The following is a 15,667-nucleotide window of genomic DNA, read 5'->3' on the forward strand; positions in this document are numbered from 1 at the left end:
GGAAGAGCTCTACCACTGAGCTACATCCCCAGCCTGCAGCCTGAGTTCTTTCAGCTGATCGTCACATGACCCGGAGGCAGCCTTGTCTATCTTCTCCTCAGGCTGCATCCACCTCCTGCTTCCTTCCTACCAAAGTGTGCCACACAGCTGCCTGACAGCGCTCCTCCACCTGCTATTTTTAACTATCCAGAGTTTTACATGTGTCCTTATTACATTTTCATATGTTATTCAAACACTTCCTTTACAAATTCTGTTATCAAAAGAGCACCAAGTGTGGCCCCCAAATGTGAACCCTACATCTGCCTGAGGCGACTTATTTGCCATGATCAGCTCCTTGTGAAGCTGTCAAAGGTCGAGATCCAGAGTCAAGGGCAGTGCTCTGTCTTATTGCCCCGCCCCTTCTCTTTCTCCACAGCTTGGAGCTGCTGCCAGTGCAGGACTCTGAACACCACCACCTTCTTACCTCAACTTCCCTGTATCCCTGACAGGCCACACCCTTCTACCTCACAAGCTTTGCCCTTCCAGATCTAGTCATCTGGTGCACAGCCTGTGAGAGATTCTGTCAAACATCTGATAACACCAAAAGACATTAGCTCCAGCATTTCCTGGTCACCAAAATCTATTTTTAAAAATAAAAAAGAGGATGTGGGTGTAGTGGCTCACACCCAAAATCCCAGAATTTAGAAGGCTGAGCAAGAGGATCGCTGAGAGTTGGTGCCTGAGCTATACCTCGAATTTCAGGCCATCATGCGCTACAGAGGGAAAGCTTGTTCTTGTTTCAAATACTAGAGGGAGACAGACAGACAGACAGACAGACAGACAGACAGACAAGGAAATTAGGTCCTTTAGTGTGACCCTTGCTGGCCTCTCAGATCACTCCCTTAACTAGGTGTTTTTCTTTTTCACTTGCAAAGTAGGGACCCCCACACTGTTCCCCCTCCCACCGTCAGAGTCAAATACCATCCTAAATATAAAATGACTTCACCAAACATAAGCTGTGGCCTAAACAGAAGAGGTTGCCTGCCGTCTACAGAAGAGGCCCTTCCTAGTTTCACACAAGCCCAATTTGTTTGCCATGGTGAGGCTACAAGACAAATGAGCAACGTTCTTTCTGTCAAGTGGCATGGCAAATTTGAGGAAACTCAGAGACATACATTTGATGATATAGATGACTGTTAGTATTAAATCGTTGCTCCCCCTCCCCCAGTAAAAATGAATTCCACCACAAAGGGAGCTTACTGAAAGTCTGTCGCTGTCTCCCTAGTGCCTGCTCCCTTTCTCTAATCCACACCACCAGCTTGAAGGGAACTTCCATCTTGCAGATGAAGAAACAAAGCTCTGGGAAAGGAAGAAAAGCAATGGTAAAATGCTGGCCTAGCTGCTCAAGGCCTAGGGGTCACCAAAGTCGGATTTCTTCGAGAAGTTCAGCTGTTTGTCTGAGATAGCTCAGCCAGCGAAAGTGCCTGCTACCAAGCCTGATGACCAAAATTTGATTCCCAGACTCATGTGGTAGGAGGAGAGATAGGACACTTCTCCGAGTTTGTACTCTGACCTCCAAGCACGTCCTGGCATGGGTTTGCCCACATATATGCATGCAAATTACTGAGTTAATTAAGGAAAGAAGTGTATAAAAATAGATCTGTAATAGCCCTTTGTCCCAAAGGTATTTCTTGGAAAAGCAAGCTGTATGTAGGAAAGGTTTCATCTCTTCCAAAGGCTAGCTTAGCTACTTAGTGGAATAACGGGCTACTGAGTAGGGTACCTATTCCTAGTTATACCTCAAGATATCCGTGCCAGAGACTGTGGCTAGGCCAAATAAGCAGGATGGCCTTCCACAACACACATAGTTCCATTTTTATTTCTCTATCTATATATTTTTAATTATGTGTGGAGCCAGAAAGCCGTGTGACAAGGGGAGCTAGTCCAGAGCAAAAGTGGGTTTGAGACATGTCCAAACCCTGAAAACCTTGTCTGGAGACCAGCAGGAGTCGAACTGTTCTCCTTGCTCCGAGTCTGCATGCCCCAGCCCAGGTAGCCTCACGTCTCCCTCCTCTCCACCCCATAGCTTCACTTTGCCTGTAATCCCCAGCTCTCCTGGAATTTACATGGTATTCAACATAGGAATGGCATCTCCTTGGAAGCAGGGCTGTCAATCAATTATCCTTACCGTGCCCTAACAGGCATTCTCTCAGAACCTGGTAAAGGGGTACAGCCTGGCCACCCGACCTGTCAGTGTGCCAGCTTTATTTACTGTCTCTTCCGAATGAGAAGCGACTTGTTGCTCTTGCACAAGACCCAGGTTCAGTTCCCAGCATCTACAGGTAGCTTACAACCGTCTCCAGCTTCAGGAGATAAAGTGCCCTCTTCTGGCCTCCACACAACCAGGCATGCTGGGGATGCACAGATATACATTCAGGCAAATGCTCATACACATGAAATAAATCTTAAAAAAAACATCTTAATGGGACACTGTTTTCTGATTACTCTTTGCTCCTGTTTAGGAGAACACAGCAAGTTGTCTACAGGTATTTAGTCCTCTTTCCAAAACACCCTATTCAATGTTAGAGTTCTGTTAAACCTTTTAAAAACCTTTTAGTCTTTTGGGGTGAATTGTCAGTTGCTGCACACAAAGGCCTCCTAACCAGGAACGGGATACAGTTATCCATTTACTAAGACTTTTTCAACGCCCTCCATGAGAAGCTTCATGGATTTTTTCATGGAGCTGTCGACCCACTAACTCACTCACTCACTCACTCACTCACTCACTCACTCACTCACTCACTCACTCATCCATTCATTCATTCATTCATCCCAGTGCTTCCTAGGAGCACATATGAGTGCACAGGCTCTTCAAGTCAGACCAACTGCTTTGTCTTGTTCATCAGTTATTCTCTGTGAGACTCCAGGGCAGTTCTTTTAAGTTCATCAAACTTCAACTTTCTGCTGTAAAATGGGGCAAAAAGTTAACAGTATTAAAAGATAGTGCCTAATACACACAGCGCTCTCTCTCTCTCTCTCTCTCTCTCTCTCTCTCTCTCTCTCTCTCTCTCTCTCTCTTAATTTTATGTGTGTGAGTGCTTTGCCTGCATGTATATCTGTGCACCATGTGTGCCTGGTGTCCTCAGAGTCCAGAAGAGGGGGTCAGATCCCCTGGAGCCGGAGTTACAGACACTGGTGAGGAGCCTGATATGGGTGCTTAGACACAAACTCTGCCCAAGCAAAGGTTTTTAACCACTGAGCCACATCTCCAGTCCCTGCATTTTTTTTTTAAAAGCATGGGCACTGGTTGGTTGAAAGTTCAGGTAGAGATGTCCAGGTCTCAGGCTTTTGAGAGGATATTTTACACAAGAGACCAGCACCAAAAGAAATGTAGAAACTGTGCTTCAGAGGAGATAAGCTATCCCAAACCACAAAGACAACGCAGTCAGAGACAGGTTCTCCTACCTTCTGCTCCAGGGTTCCTTCTCTTATCAGTGCTTGTGGGCTTTGTGTGTGTGTGTGTGTGATGTATGTATATGTGTACATATATGTGTATATATGTCTTGTGAATGTGTGTGCAATTGTGGATGTGTGTGTGAGACAGAACGTGTGTGTATGTGGGGGGGGGTGTGGGTATGGGTGTGTGTGTGTGTATGTGTGTGTTGAATGTGTGTGCAATTGTGGATGTGTGTGTGAGACAGAACGTGTGTGTATGTGGGGGGGGGTGTGGGTATGGGTGTGTGTCTGTCTGTATGTATGTATGAATGTATGTATGTATATATGTGTATGTATGTGTCTGTGTATGTATGAATGTATGTATGTGTATGTATGTGTCTGTGTGAATGTGTGTGTAAATGTGTAAGTGTGTGTGAGACAGTGTGTGTGTGTGTTGAATCTATTTATTGTATCTAGAAGCTCCAGCATGGTAAGCACGAGCAGGATACTGGGATGTTCTGCACATGCCTGGAATTTCGTGGTAATTCAGCAAACCATAGAAATGTCTGGGCTTTCCCTGCATTGTTTCACAGACTGTGGTTTTTACATATAGTTCTGTAAAACAAATAAAGAAGCCTTCATGGAGCTCCAGACTCCAGCTCAGGATTAGCTACGGTCATGTTTCCATTTGCCATTGTGTCTATTTCATTCTTGTTTATTTGTCTTCTGATAGAATATGAATTCAAGTTTGGGAGTCTGACACATTTAACTTTTAAATGGTGTGATGTTCAAATGACCTCACTGCCTACCTATAATTCACATGAAATGAACCATATGAGTAGCTCCTAGCTTCTTTAGTAGCCCAGTAAGATCAGGTTCTTATTAAAAGGAAAACCTAAAAAAAAAAAAAAAAAAAAAAAAAAGAAGAAGAAGAAAATAGCCGGGTGTGGTGGCGCACGCCTTTAATCCCAGCACTCGGGAGGCAGAGGCAGGTGGATTTCTGAGTTCGAGGCCAGCCAGGTCTACAAAATGAGTTCCAGGACAGCCAGGGCTATACAGAGAAACCCTGTCTCGAAAAACCAAAAAAAAAAAAAAAAAAAAAAAAAAAAAAAAAACGGAAAACCTAAAAAACTGGGCCAAGCATGGTAGTGCACACCTTTGATCCTAACACTGGTGCGGGAGAGGCAGGTGGAACTCTGTGAGTTCAAAGCCAGCCTGGTCTACATATCAAGTTTCTGGGCAGCCAGGGCCACAGACAGACCCTGTACCAAACAAACAAACACCAACAACTGAGGTGGGGCATTGAGGAGATGGTTCTGTTAGTCAGTCATACATGAGTACCTGAGTTCCAGCACCCAGGTAAAAATATGGGCATGGCAGTGAGCACTGCAAGCCCAACTGCCAAGTCAGAAACAGGAGAATGCCGGGGCTTGCTAGCCATCCAGTCTAGTGAGCTCCAGGTTCGGTAAGAGACCCTGCCTCAGAAAGGAAACAGCACTGGAGAGGATACCTAGAGTTAAACTCTGCCCCCAAACATACATGTGTGCATGTGCACATTCACATGCATGTGCATAACACAAACACACACACACACACACACTCACTCACCTGTACATGCATCACACAACCACATACACATATATATATACTCACCTGAATGTGCATGCACACAATAACACGCAGGTATGAATACTCATATGAACAATATTATTTCTTATTTTTGACAAATAATTAAAACTGTATGCCAACGATTATAGATGGCATCCCCATGTTCTGCAGGGGAGGGCTTTCAGCACCACAGGTGGGAAACACAGGCTCTTTTATTTATTTTTCTCATTCTCAGGGGGCTGAAGGCCATCCCAGATTTGCATGCCTTGTCCCAAGCAGCAAGTTTTAGGTCATAAACTGAGTTCTCTTCTAGTGGGCACCATCTCCCCATTAGTCACAGGCACCTCCGGCTGGTCCAGACAGCCTCCCTCACGAGCCCTGGCTCCATCCTGGTGGTTACAGCACATCTGTGAGGGTGTTTACCATGGCTCTTCTCACTCATAAGCAACAGTCTTATGACACGCCTGCTGTCTTTATGTCCTCCAAGCCTTAACCATACTTTGATTATTCTGTGGTTGCAGGGGTGTAACCATTGAATCTCCATTCTAACTGACACTCCAGGTCCTTCTAATTTCTTAGCAACTACATGTTTGTTTGTTTGTTTGTTTTTAAATGTTCTGAAATTTGGATTTCACTCAAAACTAATTTAAGTTTTCATTTAATAGCCATATGTGACTGGTAGCTTTCCTAATTCTCAGCATGACTTTAGCCTTCACCTGATGATGAATTTGCTATGCTAGCAATAACACAAAGTAGTAGAAAACAATTGAAAGAACCCATGATAATCCAGGGATGACAGCTCAGGTGTGCAATTCCATCCTTCAAGAGGCTGAGGCTGTTTGCTGTCTCCACGGAGCTCATGGCCAGCCTGGGCTTACATGGGGATTTCCATGCCATCCTGGGCTACAGAGTGAGCTCTGCCTGACTCAAAGGGCCTATTTATTTTTAAGTTATTCTTGGGCCAGGGAAAGTGCTATAAATAAAGTCCTTGCCTCACAAGCACGAGGACCTGAGTTTGAACCTCCAGGACCCACACTAAGGCCTGGTGAGTCGGCCCACATCTGGAGCCCTCGTGCTGGGCGCTGGGGATGGACACTTTCCTGGAAATCTCTGAACCAATGAGCTCTAGGTTCAGTGAGATACTCTGTCTCAAAAACTAACGTAAAGTGAGACTCTCAGCCCTAACTCCATCCCCACCCCACCCCTGACACACACAAGAGCAAGAGAGAGTCAGATAAAGAGCGTTGGCATTTCTCCCATAGGAAGACGGAGCCTCCTCCCCAATCCCAAAAGATGTGGTGGTGCACACCTTCAGTCTGGGGTTGGTGAGATAGAGGCAAGCTGACTTCTGAGCTCAAGACTAGTCTGGTCCACATAACAAGTTCCAGGAGAGCCAACTCTACATAATGAGACCCTGGTTGGTTGGTTGGTTGGTTGGTTGGTTGGTTGGTTGGTTGGTTGGTTTTTACAAAAAGGACGAAAGTCACAAACAAAATGGAACCTCAAGTCAGGTATAATGCACACACCTCCCAGCACTCTAGAGACCAGATAGGGAGATAATGCATTCAGGGCCAGCCTGGGCTACAGGGTGAATTAAAAGCTAGCCTGAGTTACATAGCAAGATTCTGTCTCTATAGCCCAGTCAGACCTTAAATTTTTAAGACTATGTAAAAAAAAATATTACAAAAAAAAAAATCAGTACTCTACAAATAAAACGGTGGGGAGGGGAAGTGAAGACATTAGACATACGGAGGTGGGGGTGAGCCTGCAACCATCTAAACTATGCAGGAAGAAAACAACCAGCATTTGGGGGCACTGAAGGCTGGGAGCTAGTTCAAGTGTTAAAAGAGCTAGAAAGCCACATGGAATGCTAAAGCAACCAGTCAGGCCACACCAGGCAGTCACTGCCCAGGGTCTAGAGGGACTGCTGTAGACAGTGCCACAGAACCCAGGAGCCAGACCACCCATAGGAACTGAGGTTGAAGTGAGAGTCAGTTGGCCAGGGAGTCTGAGGAATGCCTGTGGGACCCTGGGAGAGCAAGGAGGGGGCGCAACAGTGAACTGAACTAAACCGAGGCAGAGGGCAGCCACAGAAACACAGTATGTGGATCCTGACCTGGACTTGCTTCTGTGTAAAAGGAAGACCTTCCATGCTGTCAGAGAACATGAACGCTGGAGAATAAGGAATGACTTCAAAAGCATGCCAACAGTTAGTGGGGGAAAAAATGAAATCGAATGTTTAATCCTGAGTGCAGGTTTGTGGAGGTTCAGTCTTTAGTTGGGACGTTTGTGAAGAATAATTTATCTTTAATTAAGATTTTGCTTTACCTTTAGTTTTGCACGTCCATGTGCTCACGTGCATGTGTGGGTGTGGGTGCAAGCATGCTACATGGCACACACGTGGAAGTCAGGGGACAACTTGTGGGGACAGTTCTCTTTCCACTGTGTGGGTCCGGAAATCAATCCCAGGCACCAGGCATGGTTGCAAGCACCTTTACCTGCTACAGCATCTCTCTCACCCAGAACTAGCCTATGGTGGGGTGTCAGGGGCTGAGGCAAGAGGTTTGTCAGTAAAATTGAGGCTAGCCTGGGCTATGTAGTGAATTTCCAGGCCAACATGGCTACAGATAAGGAAAAAAAAACTTTAATTTTTCACTTTCCTGGCAAAACTGTGGGTTTTTCTTTCTTTCACCCCTGTGCGTGTAGCACATAAGTGGAGGTCAGTGGGCACTACTGGGTAGTCAGTTCTCTCCTGCCACTTTTACCTGGGTTATGGACAGCCAAGCTTGCACAAGTACCATTACTCAGTGACCCACCTCAGAGGCTCCCCCTTTTAAGTATTCATTGGTGCGGGGCACACTTGCTAGTGTGTTGGAGGAAACCTGCGCTTGTCAGAGGCCAGCAGAGGAGGCTGGGTGTCCTCTATCATTCTCTACATTTTTCTTTGAGGCGGGGTTATTCCCCTGAACCTGGAAGCCAAGAGTCCAGCAGTCCTTCTGACTTCAACCCCGCAAGCCGAGGTTACAGCATGCAGTGACTACTGGTGTGTTATGGACGCTGAGGCATGAACAGCACTTCTCATGACTGCACCATTGAGCCATCTTGCCAGCCAGAAGTATAGCCTTTTCTCCCCTCCCTAGATAAACTCTCCTTTTGATAACATGGTTCAGACTTAACTGGCAATATCCATGGGCATCTGATGAGTTTGATTGACATGTTAATCTGTGAACATGATGCCCAGTTATCTACCTCGGACTGCTCCGGGGAACGTTCTATTCTAAAACGTTCCTCTAAAGCTGCACTGAAAGCCTGCTGAGTATGAAACACAACCACAAAAGGAGGTCCAACATTTCATTTCAAATTAGGGGAAACAATTTCAAGTTACTCAAGTTTGAGGCAATTTTGCTGGGATGAGTCTTCTAGGGTCATAGGAAGATGTTGATACCTGATCCAGTTTTCTGTGCCTAGAACAACAGACTTGGGGCAACAGGTAGGGAATGGGATCAGATTATAAAAATCTATCAAAAAGTCACCTGGGTTCAACCCAGGTGATAAGGGTCAAGAATCTGGGACCATGCCTGGCACTCTAGAGAAGGTGAGGGTCAAAGACTACTTGGTCACGTTCTGCAGTATCCAACATTGTCACAGAAATGACTATGCATCTCCTCATTTCTAGGCTTAGACATGACCTGCGTGGTGCCTCTTCCCCTGCCCCAATTTGCTGTGAGAGTTATACATGCCCTGCTTTCTTCCTGTGAGCAATGGGTAATGCTGGACTTTAAAAGTTCATGTCAACACAAAGATGTCAAGTATAGAGGCTTCAGACCCAGGTCACACCCACAGATGTTCCCATAGGAAGCTCCATGCCTCCCTGGCCTGAACCTGTGTTAGCATCTGTGAATCCAGATGTGATGGATTTGGAGTTTAAAGTCATTCCTAGAGAGGTCGGGACTGGGGGAAGCACTCACTGATGTCTAGATCATCCTTCACAGAGTAACTACAAGATTGCCTCCTTATTTGGTGTGCAACATGTGCAACAGAACAAATGCTTTAAAAATAATAGATGGGAGTCTGAGATGAAATGGGAACTGGTGGGCTTGGGTTGTTGGCACTGGGCATGCAACTTGCTGTTATTCGCTCCTTTGTGTCTGTGTTCAAAGCTTTCCTTATTCTAAGCCTTCTCTAACACAACACTGTTATGATACGATGAGGCCCGAGAGCAAAGGCTCATCCTGCTCTCTGCATTCTTTGGACATTCTTGAAGTTTCTGGACTTGCAATCACACTTTGAAGTGTTTGTGGGCCAAACCCAGCATCTCGGCCCACAGATTTTTCTGACCTTTTGCTGGATGTGGGTTATACTTTCTTCTTTACATTTCTCATTATTTCTGGTTGGAAACTGGACAATCTTGGTTATAGCGCAGCAACTGACTCTGATCTATGCTTTTGATTCTTTTAGCTTCACTAAATTATACAACTCTGGCCGTTTGTCTCACCACGGGAAAGCAAAGCTGCTGCTTCTGATCGGTTTTGGTTTTGTGTTTGAATTTCTAGTCTGACTTCCCAGGCTCAATCCTGGAGAGACCAGTAGTCAGCAATATTTGTTCTTGTTCAACCTCCAGAGACCCCAAGACTTCCATACGTAGTAGGAGGTTGTGTGTGCAAGTGGAACAGCCCACTCGGGCTGTTGGCCCAGATCTCCCTCCCAGTCAGGCTGTGTCTGGTCTCCCCTGCACCTGGTGGCCTCCCCCCTGCCCAAGGTCACATCAGCCTTGACTAGCTAGCTACAACCCTCCCTCCTCACAGGGCTGCTGCACAGTGGATTCCTGCTGGCCCACCACCCTTCTCCTGCCTTCCTTGCCAGCAGAGTCTAACTCTAAAGCTGCTGGTTTTCATGATCCACTCAGAGGTTGGGGGCGGGGAGGGGAGGGGAGCGGGGAGGGGGGTAGAGCTGCAGCAGGAAGACAGGGCCCAGACTCCAATGATTCTTATACAAAGTACTAGAAGCCTTTCAGAAACTGTGTTTAAGTTCCTGATTGCCTTTGTCAACTTCCCGACTGGTAACTCCCAGAACCTTCAAGTCCCCTTTCTTTGGGGACGATTGGTTGATCTCTTCATAATGGCCATCCAAATGCCCCTAATAGCCATGTGCTGGCACGTCACACACCGAAGATTGACAGCAGAGTTAATCTCAGCAAGTAAATCTGAGGTCCAAAGTAGGAAAGAAACTGGGAGTGGTGACCCATGGCTGAAACCCGAGCACGAGCACGATGGAGGCAAGGACAACAGGATCTCCGCAAGACCCAGCTCCCAGCCTTTTAATGCTTAGGAGTGAGTGTCCAGTGCTCTTCCAGCGACTTGGGCTTAGTTCCCAGCACTCACATTGATTGGGTGGCTCACAGCCACCTGTAACTCTAGTTTCAGGCCTCGAACACCTTCTTCTGGCCTCTGGAGAACTTAAGTGTGTGTACACACACACACACACACACACTAAGTTAAGCTAACCTGTAATAAAATAATTTTATCCTGATGGTCCCTTTTTGAGGACACTACCTGAAAACAGCTTTGGTTAAGGGACTCACACATGACTCATGATGTCATGGCTCCTACTACCTAAACGAGCCACACAGGAAACCCAGGGCAGATTTATACTGCTTTGTTTCGCCAGCTGTTAGGGGAAGTGCCTTCTGGAAATGCCTACAGTTAAGGACACACACCCAGTCATTGTGGCTCGAGGGTAGAAACCCTCTACTGTGAGAGAACTTACACACTTCAACATGGACACATGCCTTGTATTCTAAAGTGACAACAACAACAACAACAAAATGTATCTTGGGTTGTTAAGGAATTTCTGGGCTATCTAGAAAACAAACTTAAACTTTGTATGAAATTCAGCCAAATCCTTCAAATCACCCAGATTTAACTGAGGGCCAGGAATAGTGAACTGAAGTTGAAGGTTGTTAGAGCTGAAAAAGAATGTGTAAGAAGACAGCTGAGACTTCTCAGTCAGGCCATCATTATAGGGCAAAGCTGACATCTTAACCCCAGCATGGCTCAATGAAGGCTCCACAGTAGGAGCCAAGGCAGAAAACCAACTAAAGGTTCAAATGTTTGCCTTAAGTGATCTAAGTAATATTTTAAATTACTCCTTATCTCCAAGATAAATATTGTTGCAATTATAACGGATTAGTAATTTATAGTATGTGCAACGTTTTGACAACATGCTATAAACCCCTCAGTTACATCTCTATTCACATGACCCAAGTTAAGGACAAGAAGACAAGAAGGTTCAGTTGCAACATCTGTACCCACCAGAACTGATCAAGGCTAAAACCATTGTCTGTCTGTATTGAATTTACTAAGCCTGTTTCCTTCAAGACATGCTCCTCCCATTTGTCTGCCAGCCCAAACCAGGGCCCTCCAGCACCTGTGACCCCAGCATTAGTTCTCACACTTCTGTCACCTGTATATGTGTCCGTCTCATCACTTGGCCCAAGCCTCAGATTTCTTCCTCCCTCTTTCTCAGCAGACTCCTCGTAACCCACCCCTATACAACCTATTTGTAGCCCTCTCTCGCTCCTGTCCATACCCTTATGGGGTCTTTCCCATTTGAAGAGTCACTCCATCTGTGCACCAATATTTCCTCGCTGTCCTTTTTCTGCCCCCACCCCCAGCCTCTACACGCTGTCTCTCTGCTTTGAAGGATGCTCTCTCCATCCCTAATGTCAGCAGAGCTGCCTGCAAACACTATATGCGCTTGTGACCCAACCACACCACAAAGAAGCCTTTGCTCCCACCCTTCCATCCACTCTCTAGTCAAACCCAAACAAAAGTTCCTGATCCCTAAATTCAACAGCTTTGTAATTATTCATGTAACATACATGTGAACAAACCTGTCACTTGTTCTTTGTAACTGTACAAGGCTGCTATCAGGTGGGTACTACTTCAGATGAGAAAAAATGAAGCGACAAAGGAATTTTGTCAAAGATCACACAAAAGGGATCAAAGTCTGAACTCCAATTCAACTATCAAATTAAAACTCCATTCCTTCCAATGCTATCACACTAAGAGTTAAAAATAAGTTCTATGCCCAAGAGCAAATGAAGATGTCTGAACAACCTTGGAGAAAGACTAAGTGACCAGTGACGCACACTACGCCCTCTGAACGGGACAATGAGAAGCCCACCAGCTAAACCCTCAGGTCCTCCTTTCACACACCATCCTGAGAGTCTTAAGCGAACCACACTTAGCATCCAAGGCTGAATTCCTGCAGCAGACATGCAGAAAGAGTGAACACCCAAGTCATCAGACAATCCGTGCAAGTCGTTTCTCCTCAAGAGACACCAGCAGCTGTTTCCCAAGTGTTTTTATTGTGGACGAAGACACAGCCAATTTATATCATTTTTATTTGGAAGGGTTTTTTTTTTTTTTTTTTTTTTTGCCTTGCAATGCTCCTGAGAAATTCAAGAGTGCATTGGCTGTAGCTCTATATAAAACACAATGGAACAGTTGGAAATCTCTCACATTTAGATACCTTCCTATAAATCAAGACAATGTATCAATTTTAGGTGATTAAATCATAATAAGTTAAGATGTACAGACTGACAAATCATCACAAATGTCAACATTACAATGATCATTTTCTCATAGGAATATATAAAATAAATATTACCTAACTGATATTTACAGAAGAAAAAGTTTTGTTGATAGAAGGTGCTTTAAATGCTTTGATATATGAAATTTAATTTAAAAAACCCAGTTCAAATGGTTTTCATCTTCACCTGTGCCGGCCCTGCCTCCCTCCCATTGCTGACTTGATCTTGCATCCTCGGTGATTAAAGCATCTAAAGACTTGCTGGGTGATGCTGATGCTGATCTGGCTGATGCTGATGCTGAGCTGGCCAGCTGCATGCCCTTCGTGCCATCTCATTTTTGACGATGTGCTTTGGTTCCCCTGTCCCCTTTAAAAAACAAACAAGAATATGTGGACGTAAACTCAACAGCACACATGCCGGTGATTACATTCAATCAACACCAACGGCAGGGTGAATTCTTGATAGTATATTTCATTGTTCTTGAAAACCATCAGGAATGTTGTGAAGAACTGTGGCTTCCAATGCAAAATTCAACTACAAATTCTAAGTGCAGAAAGACATCAACAGCCCACTCGCAGCAGTTACAACACTGCACTAAGTCTGTGGCTTCTGATGCAAAATTCAATCACAAATTCCATCAAGTGGTTGTAGATCTCAAGAGCAGACAGACTTCTGCAGTCGCCACAGAACTGCCAGCGAGCCGGCCAGAAGCGTGCTGTTGGAATCACTGAACAAGTGTGCTTCTTGCGCTCTGCTGAGAAGTCTCTGAGCAGATGGTTCATCTCTGACACAACTTAGTTTCAGAAAAATTGATGGGTTATGTCTGGTTTAGATCAATGCATATGTAGAATGCACACAACAGAGATGTTAGGTACTGCAGCTTTCAGACAAGGTCATATACTTCAATAACAGCCATGTAAGACAGTGTTCTTTGATGCCTGGATGTAGAATCCCCCCCACAGCAGCCTTCAGACTTAGGTTACATGAAACAGTGAGGGAGGGAAGGTTGTTTTAGTCAAAGAACTTCAAATGTCATAAAAGTTATTTAAATATAAAACACATTGCTTAAATATCCACCATGTGCCTCTTCTTTAAAAGAAAACCATTTGCATCTTCCATTTTCTTCTTAGTGTAAAGTCTTTCGGCCACTTTATTCAGAACTTAACATTTCCTGGCAAGCAGTACATGATCCAGGCTAATGAGAGAGAGTAACTTTTTAAGAAACACATAAAAACCGGTATCAGTAGACCCTCAACTTACAATGGCTTAACTGTTTCAACTGTGGAGTTGGCCAAAATGATACACACTGAACTGAAACCATGCTTCGGATTTAGAGTCTCTCTCCTCTCAGTGCTGGGCAGCCGTGGGCACAGAGCCCCTGTGGGGACGACTGACAGCTGAGTATAGCAAACAAATGCTCAATTCAAGACGTTTTTTTATTAGGGTGGGTTTCTTGGGCTGTGTGCCCACTGTAAGTTGAGGGCAACACTGGCTGGAGCAGCGTAGCATTTCCATTAACTCTGAGGGCAACCTTTTCTAACACACAGCAGAGAAATTAGCATAATAAGTTAGTTAAGGACACAGGTGACATCGAAAGCAGCATTATCTCAGTTACTTAATTTTTCAGAAAAAGACGTTTTAACCATCAACACATCATTAACACCTCCAGGCTTCCAAACACATTAGAAATACACAGGTTACCCCAGGTAAATTCACAAACAACCCAAGTTAGCACTGACAGGCGCCAGGACTGCCGACCCTTTCTTAGTCTCATTTCCACCGTTCCTTGCTTATATAGGCTTTTCTGTTTTAAAGGCTTATCTGAATTTACAAAATATGTAAGACATGACTTGTACATGTACAGCGCCAACAATGAATACCAATGTGAGCATCCTTATACAGTGAGTGAAGCTGGGGATCAGGATGTTTCCTTTCATAACGTCTTTGGGAAAAGGTTCAGAAATACTTGTTGGTATTGGTGCATGAAACGGCCTCCAGAGTAAGCACAGAGCGCTGCACCCCACCCAGGGAAAGCTCACACCGAGGCAGGAGGTGACGGGTCTCGGGATATTGCTAACAGTGCTCTAAGGTTTACGTGGATACAGCCAAACATAAAGTGTAACCTCACAGAAAAGTTAGGTGCATTTGTGTGTTTGTGCAAGAAAACCTTATGGTTTTTGATTGTTTGGGTTTTTTGGTGTGTGTGTGTGTGTTTTGAAGGAGGAGTTCACTATGGCTCTTGCTCTGGCTAACCTGACACTCAGTGTTGACCAGGCTGGCCTCAAATCCTAAGCAATCCTGTTGCTTCTGTCTCTCAAGTGGTGGGATTAACCATGAGCCACCAGGCCTAGCTGGAAACCTGTAGCTTTAGGTGATACTTTAAAAAGACAGTTCAGCTCTTGAAACTAAATGATCCCATCTAGTTACTCACAGCATGTACTCCACAATAAAAAGAAACAAACTACTGACCCATGAAACAGCTTGGATGGATCCCAAGGGAATTATGTTAAGTGAAAAACACCCATTTCAAGAGGTTACATAACGTATGATTTCATTTAAACAGCATTTACAGAATAACAAAATTATAGAGGGTGACAGTTAGTGCTTGTCAGGGATTAGAGAGGCAGTGAGGGTTAGAAAAAGGCAGCTCGAGGATCCTTCTGATGGAGAGTCGGATCCTGATCGAGATGGTCAGATGAACCTACACATATGATGAAATTGCATAGAACCAAATACCTGCTTTGCCTCAGTGCACTGATAACCTCCCAGGACCAGCTTTGTTCTCTGTGCTCTGTAGAGCGCAAGGTCCTCTACAGGTGATCAATATGTATTGCTGAGCACTTTCTGCTCCATGTACAGAAGCCTTTATTAGGCATCGTTGGGGGTGGGGGTGGAGCGGGGCGGTGAATTCCTTATCTTTAAAAGACGAACCATTCATATAATAATACTCATATAATAAATGAGCTTGAAAATTGGGGAAATAGCCAGGCGTGGTACACACGCCTTTAATCCCAGCACTCGGGAGGAAGAGGCAGGCGGATTTCTGAGTTC

Source organism: Mus caroli, chromosome 12, assembly GCF_900094665.2.
Source record: "Mus caroli chromosome 12, CAROLI_EIJ_v1.1, whole genome shotgun sequence".
Classification (NCBI taxonomy): Eukaryota; Metazoa; Chordata; class Mammalia; order Rodentia; family Muridae; genus Mus; species Mus caroli.